Source organism: Peromyscus eremicus, chromosome 5 (assembly GCF_949786415.1).
Source record: "Peromyscus eremicus chromosome 5, PerEre_H2_v1, whole genome shotgun sequence".
Lineage (NCBI taxonomy): Eukaryota > Metazoa > Chordata > Mammalia > Rodentia > Cricetidae > Peromyscus > Peromyscus eremicus.
The window spans coordinates 133376390-133388578 of NC_081420.1; positions in this window are offsets into that span (position 1 = coordinate 133376390).

Below are 12189 nucleotides of genomic sequence, written 5' to 3' on the forward strand. Positions count from 1 at the left end.
CAGCATCTTTCTTCTTTATTAATATTTACAGCAGATTTTAGCACTTAAAATAGAATATAATAACATTTCAAGTATTATATTCACCCTCCACTTCCCTTTGTAGCAGTGTGGAGCACTATGGCTGCCTTGACTAAGAGTAAGGGAGAAGTGATGCCACGCTGGCTGTAAGAGTTTGTACAGACTGCCTCTGACTCCAAGTAAGAAACCTAGAGATGGTGTACTTCCTCTCTTGCTCCCTCCAAATGCACATACAAAACCTGGGAATAATACATACAGCAAACACACGAGAACGTGGAGAACTTAGAGAAGTAGGAAAATTCAGAAAAGAAAAAAATCATAGACATTGAGATGCCGCTGAACCGGGGTGAATTGATCATTTTCTCTCTGATCTTCCCATTGCTTGACTTCCTGTACAAATACAGTCACAGAAGCACATGGACACTGGAGGTGACCAAAGTTTCAGCTTCTTGATAGAAAAATGGAGAAGCACTTCCTGGAGCATTCAAAAGTACCAGAGAGATAAGACGGCAAAGACAGAAGAGTTCAGGATGCTTTCAAAACTTCAAAAACCCACCTCTGCACACCTATGGATCTGATCTACATTAACAGTACCAAGGGAGAAGTGTGGTATAACCCAGAGAGCACTGCCCAAGGCCACACACGGGCCCCTAGATGGTGTGCACGCAGTCCAGACTCAACTGGCACTGCCAAGTCTCTTGAAACTGAACTAGCATTAGACCCCTAGCCCACAGAGGGCAGGCTGGGACTTCACAGTCTGAATAAGACAATATCCAGTCATCTGATAAGGCAAAAACATCAGTGTTTTACACAGAACTTACACAGATCCTGCTGTTTTAGAATGCAATATTCAAAACATCTATGGCAGCATCCAGGATTATCTGGCATAGGAATAATCAAGAAAATCTCATCTTGATAGAGAAATGTAATCAAACTTGGAGAAGAAAAGACATAGAGCTGTGGCTAGCTCAGTGATTGAGCCCTTGCCTAGAATGCATAAGGCGCAATGTTTAATCACCTACAATGCAAAGAAATATAAGTAAGTATGTTGGAGTTATCTAACAAAGTAGCATTGATATAAATGCTCTAGTAAGTAAGTGTGAACACTCCCATTTCAAAAGATTGAAAAATACATTAACTTAAGTGGAAAATTCAACAGATATACCCCAAAGTGGAATGCGGATGATAGAGAAAAGAGAAAGAAAGATATACACTTAAAGAATGAAAAAAAAAAACCAAAAAACCTCATGTAAAACCAAAAGATTTACAAACTGCTGAAAGCTAGATCAAAGGGAAAAGTCTTTACCTAAGCCAGATCACAATGGTCCATTAACTAGAAGAAGGTGGAGGTTAGGAATTTGAATGATCACAGTTTTTCTACTGGAAGCCATGGAAAATATCAGAAAAAGTTGGAAATATCTCAAATCATATGCTCACAAAAATATCCTTCAGAAATAAAGGTTAATGTTCTTAGATAAAGGAAAACTGGAAGAAATCTTTATCTGCAGACATACTCTAAAATAATTGTTGTAAGAACAAGAAAGACATTTGTAACAACAGAAATGAAGGAAAAGTAACAGAAATGTAGGCAAAACAAAAATACAGCAGTGTTGGGGAGCATTACTTTAACTGTAAAGATGTGTTGCATTTGTTTATGTTGCAGAATATCACTTTAACTATGAAAAGGTATGTTACATTTGTTCATGCTGCACTTGTCTAACTACGTAAAGATGTGTTGCTGTTTTACCTTGCCTGCCTAAGGTACCTGATTGGTCTAATAAAAAGCTGAATGATTGATATCTAGGCAGAGGAGGGCTAGGCAGGGCTGGTGGGCAGAGAGAATAGGAAGGAGGAGGAATCTAGGCTCAAGGACAGAAAGGGAACCAGCGGAGAGAGAACAAGGGAGAAAGAGAGGGAGATGCCTGGGGCCAAGCAGCCAGGCATCCTCCAGCCAGCCAGACATGAATGAAAGCAGGAACGAAGGACATATAGAATGAAAGGAATGTAAAATTCCTGGAGGCAAAATATAGATGAAGAGAAACAGGTTAAATTAGGTTATAAGAGCTAGTGGGACAAGCATAAGATAAGGCCAAGCATTCACAATTAATAATAAATCCCCATGTCATGATTTAGGAGCTACCCAGCAGATTATTCTTTTCCTCTTGTTTAAAGTATGTTCCATGGCCAGGACTGGATGTAGCTGAGTGCTAGAGTAGGTGCCTGGCATTCCTTAAGTCCTGGATTCAATCCCTATCATTACCAAAAAGAAAGAAAATGAAAATAAAGCAAGTCCAATCATTGAAAGGAAAAATGATATTATTTGATGGAGATCTCAATGCATGTTGATATAATATGTACTGAAATAACTACATATGACAGAGAAGGTAGATTTTTTTCCTGTTTCTGCTTGTGGTGGCAAAATACAGATTCTAGAATACTATAAAAGTCGGCTGGGCAGTGGTGGCGCACGCCTTTAATCCCAGCACTCGGGAGGCAGAGCCAGGCGGATCTCTGTGAGTTCGAGGCCAGCCTGGGCTACCAAGTGAGTCCCAGGAAAGGCGCAAAGCTACACAGAGAAACCCTGTCTCGAAAAACCAAAAAAAAAAAAAAAAAAAAGTTAAGTATGTATATTACATTTATAGAGAACAAAAATATGTGATAAAAATAGAAAACACAGAATAAAATACTAAAAATGTTCAAACAACTCAAAACAACAGAAAAGATGGAACCAAAGGAACAAAAACAAAGACAAACAAGAAAGATGAAATAAAACTGTGTTGCATAAATTCAAAATGATCTTATAATAAAAAACCCAGAGCAGATATTGGGGTAAATGCTGAAAGATCAGAGAGACAAAGGAGCAAGTCACAGCTCACCTCGCCAATTTCCACAAATCCTCTGACTGAATGTCTCTGAGTCCTCACCTGAAAGGCTCTAGCCAAAAAAGCCTCTAGCTGAAAGGGACACTTTTGCCAAAAAGCCTTTAGTTCCTGTCTCCTCATGCCCTTATGTACCTTTCTCTGCCCAACCATCATTTCCTGGGATTAAAGGTATGTGTGCTTCCCAGTACTGGGATTAAAGCTGTGTGCCACCACTTCCTGGCTCTGTTTTCTCTCCCAGACTGAGTCAATCTCATGTAGTCCGGGGTGGCTTTGAACTCACAGAGATCTGCCTGCCTCTGCCTCCTGAGTGCTAGCATTAAAGGTGTGTGCCACCACTGCCCGGCTTCTATGTTTAATCTAGTGGCTTGTTCTGTTCTCTGATCTTGAGGCAAATTTTATTAGGGTACATAATATATCACCACAAAACTGTTCACCTCGAGTCAAGCATATCAGTAATCATCAGTTAAATGGCAGATGTCAGAATAGGTATGACCCAAGTACATGCTGTCCACAAGAAACTCACTTGAAAGACCACCAGGTAGAAGGGATAAAAGTAAAGTAGAGCATGGAAATTAAGGGCTAGGGAATGCAGCTCAGAGATGGAGTGCTTGCCTCTCATGCAGATGGCCCTGGGTTTGATATACAGTACCACAAGAGAACATGTGGAGGCCCACAGAGGCTATCTAGTGAGACCTTACTCAGGGTCAGAGAATCTGAGCTTGCTTTACCCAGCAGGGCTGTGTAAGGAGATGATTTGGCCATGGGCATGTTTACCAGGTGTTTGGAAGGGTCTACACTTGGCTGTACTGTGTGCTTTCATCTTGCAAGGGGGAAGTCTTTTGCCTCTCTGTAGATGTAACCAACCGTCTTATTAAATAAGAAACACAGAACCAATGCAAAGAAGAAAGCCAAGAGATCAGAGCTAAGAGCCTTACCTGCCTGCTGCAGCTAGCCTCTTCAGCCAAGAGACCTCTCCGAAAGAGAGCTACTTCCTGTCTGTTTGTCTTTATATAGACTTTCTGTTCTGCCTTCTTATTGGTTGTAAAACCAACCACATGAATGCCTCGTCACTGCCTGTCTGTATAGACCTTCAAGTCTTCTATGGTTGGTATTGAGATTAAAGGCATGTGTCTCCAATGCTGGCTGTATCCTTGAACACACAGAGATCTACCTAGCCTACCAAGTGCTGGGATTAAAGGCGTGCACCACCAACGCCCAGCTTTTGCTATGGCTCTAATAGCTCTGACCCCCGGGCAACTTTATTTATTAACATACAATTAAAATCACATTTCAGTACAAATAAAATACCACCATACCTCTCCCCTTGGCATTTGTATAAAAAGCCACTTTGAATAAAGAACTGGGTTGCTGGGTATTGACCCAGGCTCTCCCGAAGCTATCCTGTGTTTCTGTCTTTCTTCTCTATCTGATATTTTCTTATCGCTTTCTCCTCTACCTAAGAACCCTTCTAAAGGTGGGAGCTGAACTCCTATAAGAACAAAACAATAAAAAATTATTAGATACAGAGAGAAGGGCATCACACAGTGATTAATGAATCACCTCATGATTCTTAGCATCTGTGTACAAAATAAAAGAACCCCTTTCACAGAATGAGCACTATTTGAACCAAAAGGACTATCACTAGAAACTTCTCCCTATCGCACTTCCATTTGTCCTTCCTTTCTTCTTCTTATTTATTTATATATTTTGCTTTTAAATCCCAATCAAAATTTCCCCTTTCCCCCTTCTTCCCAGTTCCTCCCCCACTCCATTCCATTCCCCCAGCTCCACCCCATCTACTCCTCCTCCACTGTTTCTCTTCAGTTACAGGCAGGCCTCCCATGGATATCAGCCAGTCACGATATATCACATTGCAATGAGACCTGGCACCTCCTCTCCTTTTAAGTATTAGGGAATATTATTTTAAGGTGTGTTACTTTTGTTTATGTTGCATTTGTTTAACTCTCTGAAGCTGTGTTACTGTGCCTGTCTAAAACACATGATGGTCTAATAAAGATTTGAACAGCCAATAGCAAGGCAGGAGAAAGAATAGGTGGGGCTGGCAGGCAGAGAGAAGATATAGAAGGAGAAATCTGGGAGGAAGAAGAGAAGAAGCCAGAGAAGGAGGATGACTCCAGGGGCCAGCCACCTAGCAACACAGCAAGCTATGGAGTACGAGTAAGATTGACAGAAATAAGAGAATGGTAAAGCCCAGAGGCGAAAGACAGATGAGATAATTTTAAGTTAAGGAGAGCTGGCTAGAAACAAGTCACGCTAAAGCCGGTCATTTATAATTAAGAATACGCCTTTACGTGTGATTTACTTGGGAGCTGGGTGGCAAGCCCCCAAAAGAGTGAAAACAACCAACAACAATTAAGGCTGAATGAGGCAATCCTGTAGGAGGAATGGGTCCTGAAAGCAGGTAACACAGTCAGAGACAGTCCCTGCTTTCACTGTTAGGAGTCTCACACAAAGAGCAAGTTACACACTGTCACATAGATGTAGACGACAACCAGTTAGAGAGTTTTCTCTCTGGGTCCCACCAATCCCCGGGAGTCCAACAGCTTATATTATTTAAACTGTTCGGCCTAATGGCTCAGGCTTCTTGTTAACTGTTCTTATATCTTAAATTAACCCATTTCTATAAATCTATACTTTGCCACATGGCTCGTGGCTTACCAGTATCTTTCATGTTGCTACTCATGGTGGCGGCTGGCAGCGTCTCCCTGCCTCAGCCTTCCACTTCCCAGAATTCTCTTCTCTGCTTGTCCCGCCTATACTTCCTGCCTGGCTACTGGCCAGACAACATTTTATTTATACAGAGCGATATCTACAGCAGCCTTCCTTCCTTCTTGTCTACCCAGATTTCCTTCCTTTCTGCAGTGCTGAGGACCAAATCCAGGGCCTTGCACACACTGGGCTAGCAGCATTTTGAGCATCATTTTTCAGTTATTACGATAATAAATTATAGACAGAAAAACACCAAGCTATAGACTAAAGAACATCAAAAGCCAACTGAAAGTGCCCATGGAACATTAATGAAACAAGACATATCGTTGCACATAAAACACATCTTAACAAATATAAAAGAAGTGAATGCAAACTGTGTTCTCAATTGAACTAGAAATTAGTAAAAAAGAAAATGGGGGAAATATCTAAACCTGGAAATCAAATGATAAAGTCCTAATTGATCCACAAGTTGGAAAAATTGCTAGGCAAATTGGAAAATACTTTTAATTGAACAGAGATGAAAATACACTGCATCAAAATTTGCAGGATGCAGATAAAAAACAGTGATTAGAGAGAAATGTAGAGCATTAGGTGTTCATAGTGAGAAAAGAAGGGAATCTAAATGTGTATTTAGAGTAGAGACTGAGCTGGGGAGATGGCTCAGTGGTAAGAGCACTGATGCCCTTGCAGAGAAACAGAATTTGATTCCCAGCACCCACATCAGGTGACTCACAAGCCCCTATAACTCCAGCTCCAGTAGATCCAACACCTTCTTCTGGCTTCTACAGGCACCCTCATTCATGCAGATAAACACATATAATTAAAAAATTTTAAAATAATTTAAAAAAAATTATAGAAAGAAAACCAGAAACCTAGGTTCAGTGGCAGAGGTCTTACCCAACAAGCCTGAAGCCCTGGTTTTGATCCCCAGCATCTGGGATGGGGTTGTGGATAGGGATGGAGTTGGGGTTGGTGGTGAGGATAAAACAAAAGAAAATCGAGAAGGAACTAAAAAAAGATAAAAATAAAAATCAACAAACATAAAAATAATAGAGAAAAATCAGTAAAAACAAAAGATAAAAACATTAAAACTATACAAGGCTCTTCTGGATTAAACTAGCTGTTGGGCAGGGAAGGTATTGGGGACAGGAGCTTAAGGGTTCATTGTGTCTCATAGCAGGAAGCTAAAAAAAATCCCAAGGCCTGTCCCTATGTAGGGACCAGGTGTTCAAGCACACGAGCCAATGGGAGACGCTGTGTGTTCAAACTGCAGCATGTATGATGGCAGCTAGCCTTTTCTGAAGCCTCAGTATGTTCCAGAACTGGTTCAAAGCCACTTTTTTTGTGTGTGTATTAACCCATAATCTCTTCAGTGACCTTGTGGGAAGGTGAAATGACGAAGTCTGGTTTTTAAATGAAGAAACTGAGGCAAAGAGTGGTTGTATGACTTAGTCAGGTCAGAAAGCCAGGAAGAGTAAAACAGGGATTTAAACCCAGCCAGTCTATGTCCACCCCCAGTCGTGTGTGTGTGTGTGTGTGTGTATGTGTGTGTGTGTGTGTGTGTGTGTGTGTGTGTGTGTGTGAGAGAGAGAGAGAGAGAGAGAGAGAGAGAGAGAGAGAGAGAGAGACAGACAGACAGACAGACAGACAGACAGAGGACACTAGCCTACATTCAGAAGGTCAGGAAAGAATATGAGGGTTGGGGATGAGGCTCAGTAATAGAGTATCTGCTTTGCATGCAGGAAGCAAAGCCCTGGGTTCAACTCCCAGTACTGGAAAAAAAAAATAGAAAAGAACACAAAACGTAGATGACTGGACCAGAACTTGACTGCCATGGGAGATAAAACCTAGAATGTCTCAAACAACCTGATGTTTCGAAACTTCTTCCCTCATCATAGCCCATGTACTACATATAGATTCCAAAATGGTAAGGTTTATCTCCTTGGATTTGGACTTTACTGGCATGGAAGTAACAGCCCCTACCCTTTTGTGCCTGGCTGCACTGTGTGACTGCGGAGTGATAGTGAGCAAATGGCTGGCCGTTGAATGATGCACCCGAATTTACACCATTTCTCGGGTTGTAGTGAGCGGCTGTTTGAGCCATGCCCCGAAGCACCGCCCCTAGTGAGGTAGCAGGTAACTATTACACCTGCCTATGACCTTGAGGTACAGGCCCCTGGGGCGTGGCTGCTGGGGGACCCTTAAGACCTGGGATGCATGTAAGTGGCTCTCTCTTCCTTACCTCATGGTTTTGGATGCTGATAATTGGACCAGGCAGATCAGTGTGGGACATAGCTCAGTTTTCCAGGACCCTATGATAAATCCCCCACGGTTGTGAGTTAACCCCCAAATAAATTCCTTTGCTCATTAAATAGACTCCATGGATTAATCCCATTATCTGGCTCCCAACTCCCCCTTTCCTAAAGGTTTCATGTTTCTCAGGATTATAGATGATGCTTGTAGAGTTGGAGATGGAACAAAAAATTAAACTCACTATTCTCCTTAAGAAAAGAAATAGGGGAATGGATAGGTATAGGATATTAAGGTAGATTATTGTATATACTAGTAAACTAATTTAGTAAAATATCAGCTTTACATAATTTGCACTGCTATGGATTCTTGTATATTGATACAAATGTAAACTATTTTTATATTTTTATTTAAGATAATTTGTATATTGATACAAATATAAAACTGCATTTTTTGTATTGTACATATATTTCTACTCCTATTTGAAATATTTTGTATATTGATACAAATGTAAAAATATATTTGTCATAGTGTATATATGTTCTACCTCTGTTTAGGATATTTTGCATATTGATACATATTATTGTCATATTGCATATTGCACTATACATTTCTATCTCTGTTTAAGGCATTTTGTGTATTGTCACAATTTTGAGGTCATTGTCCTTTTACTATATATTTGCTTACAGACTGTTTACCTTGTTTACATGAAGCCTTAGTCCTTAGGTTATTTAGGTAGATAAGACTTACAGATTTTGCCTGGTGGTGGTGGCCCACGCCTTTAATCCCAGCACTGGGAGGCAGAGCTAGGCGGATCTCTGTGAGTTCAAGGCCAGCCAGAGTGAGTTCCAGGAAAGGCGCAAAGCTACACAGAGAAACCCTGTCTCGAAAAACCAAAAAAAAAAAAAAAAAAAAATCAACAACAAAATAACTTACAGATTTATAGCCACTCATGCTTGTTATCTCTATAGTTGTTAGGCTTTCCAGATTTACAGATACATAGGTCAAGTGGATAGGTAATCTTCAAACACTTCATAGACCTAGAGAATATGACATTTAAATAACTTAGAATTCTGTTGATGTGAGACACAATTGCTCCTGGCAGCACCTATCTGATCCCCAGAGAGTGTTGGGCTTCTAAGACACTCCATTTGGAAGTTTGTCTTCTTCCTGGCGCATAACAGCCTGCTGGGCAAAGAACTGCCCTTACCTCGACTGCTGATAGTATGAATGCTGTCCTTTCTGGACGAGCGAGACGCAAGGAAAAGTGACTGCTGAACTCTGCCAAGACAGGGTAAGATGGTCTTTCAAAATTCCTGCTTCTGAAAATGGTCTGTCAGATATTCTAGGTCTGTAGCCAAATTAGATGCCCCAACAATGCTGAGAAACTTTAGATGACTGTCCAGGCTGCCAGCTGTCTCTGTCTATTTTCAAAAGATTTCTAAAAGTTGCTGGTGAACATTTCCCATTTTCTCACATATTATTACATTCCTTCTCAGGTCTTTGATGGGGTTGAAGACTAATTGTTACAGTTACAATCTTCTTGTATCTTAGCTAGAACATACTAAGTACTAGATTCAGATTCTTCAGGATAGGACAGCTTTTGGAATAATCTAACATACCATTTACCTATATTCTGGACATCTCTGGATTTTAGTATGTGTCTCTTGTTTGATATCGTTCTTGTTGGTTGTAGTTTCATCGTTTAGGTCAGTACCAGTTGTTTCTCCTGGACAATACTTAATAATCATTCCTATTGTATATAGTTTTATGTTAGGTTAGAACTTTCTTATTTAGACGAAAGGGGGAGATGCAGTTGGAGCTGTTTGAGCCATGTCCTGAAGCACCACCTCTAGTGAGGTAGCAGGTAACTGGTACACCTGCCTATGACTTTGAAGTACATGCCCTTAGGGCATGGCTGCTGCAGTGGGAGGGACCCTTAAGACCTGGGATGCATGTGTGTGCCTCTCTCTTCCTTACTTTATGGTTTTGGATGCTGAGCTCTTGGACCAGGCAGATCAGTGTGGGACACAGCTCAACTTTCCTGGAACCTATGATAAAACTCCCACGGTTGTGAGTTAACCCCCAAATAATTTCCTTTGCTCATTAAAAAACTCCATGGATTAATCCCATTATCAGGTGGCAGTTATTCAGAATCTTTCTATTGTGGGGCAATTATGAAAGCCTCGTTCTCAATACCCTCATCCATGTTTGCTAGTATACGTGGTACCTGTTTTTTTTTTTTTTTTTTTTTTTTTCTTTTTTAGACAGGATTTCTCTGTGTAGCCCTGGCTGTCCTGGAACTCTCTGTGTAGTCCAAGCTGGCTTGAACTCAGAGATCTGCCTGCCTCAGCCTCCCGAGTACTCGGACTAAAGATGTGCACCACCACACCCTGGCAGTATGTGGTTTTTAAGATACAAAACTTAGAGTGGAGTTGCACAGATTCAGTTGGACTTGATAAGAACTCAAATTACTTTGCCAAAAAATGTGTGCTGGAGGAAGGAATGGATTTTTTTTTTTTTTTCAAATTACCAAACTCAAGGCAAGGACTGGGTAACACAGACCAGGCATTCAAACACCTGTCTGTTAGAATACGCATCTCCTGGGCACACACCAACTCTGAACCTAGAAACAGCTGAAATCAGCTGCCCTGGAGAGCAGTGAGGAGGAGCACATGCCCATCCAGCGCCCTGTCTGGACAGCGTCTGCTGACAAAGCATAGGGTAGATGGAGGCCGTAATGCACGCCTTATCTCTTGATTTACTTCAGTACACCCTGGCCATCCATGTTAGCTTGAGAGGCTCAGCAAAGTGGCCCAGGACTTTCAATGCTGCTGGAATTGCATTGGGTGGCCCTGCCTCAGTTTCCCTGGAAGTGTTGCTGAGGGCCAGACTCGTGTTCCCTTGAAGGCTATACCAGTATAGACCCCGTCTACTTTTGCCCACAATATCCTCAAGTGGACTCCATCAGCGTCCTGAAGGATAGGGAAAGCCCTTCATTATTCTGCCCAATATGTCATGCAGGGCTGTTTACAAATCCAGGGGTCCTCTGCCAAGTGTACAGCCTGTTCCCTATGCTTTCATGTTATAATGAAATGAATAACAAGCAAGACATCTTAATATCCTATTCTGCTAGAAAGTGGGATTTCCCCCCCCCCCCACTCTCTCTCTCTCTCTTAAAAGATAAATTAATACCATCAAACATCCTGAAAAGGTTCTTTTGGGGAACATCCCTCTTACAAACACACACACACACACACACACACACACACACACACACACACACTATTATAAAACTGGAGAAATTTGTTTCAACTTGTTAAAAGCCTTATTCTCAGCCATGAATCTAGTTCCCAGCTTTTCCCCCTTCAATTAATTTCACACTAATCCATTTCTTTATCAGGCCTTGGAGTGAATGTGTGCGGTGAGAGCTGAGAGCGGGGCCACAGAGGTGTTTGGCTCTGTAATTTCATCCTTGAATTTGGTGATTACTAACAGGACAACTTTTTTAATTTGCTCTTTTGTCTGGATCCCCTGGCTGACAATCTGCTCGGTGAGCTCGGCTTTTTAATCAATCACCTACATAATCAAATGTCACTGGCTATCTGCTCCGTGTAATTACTTTTGCAATTAAAAATCAACCTCAAGTTGCCTCGTCTAATTAGAGGGATGGGCAGATTTTCATCTAGATTGATTTTTTAATAAATATTGACTTAAAATGCCATAATCTCATCATATTCTTTCATTTTCTTTGTACCAAAAATCAAACAAATGGAAGAATTAGCAAGCAGAAGGAATCGTGGGGCTTCAAAAGCGGCTGCCGGTTCAGATGCACAGGACTGCGCTGTCCCGAAGCCTAGATTAGCTTGCCTGGTAACAACGCTCGATAGAAAAAGAACAAAGCCACGCAACGATTAGGTTTCACGCCAACATTGGTGCAAGCCCACAGTTCTAAGAGCTCTGCATTTCATTCATTGTGCAGCCTGAGACCATCATTTCTATGAATGTTATTTTTTCATCGCTGGCAATCCTAGAGACGCCGCTGGAATCTTCAGAATTAGCAGAACATGTAGATGCCCTGTGCTAGAATCCACTCTGCAGAGTTTTCTCCAACATACACAAATGCCCGACAGCCAGACAATGCCCTTGTCTTTGTTGCCTTGTATCTTTTCTGTATTGTAATTAAAACATTGTCAATAACACAGTTGGTTGCTCTCTGGTTGTAGCGGCTGATGTTGAACATGGAAAATCCACAGCCTGGTAGGGATTACCCGCTGGAAAATAACACACTTTGCTAGAGAACAATTGT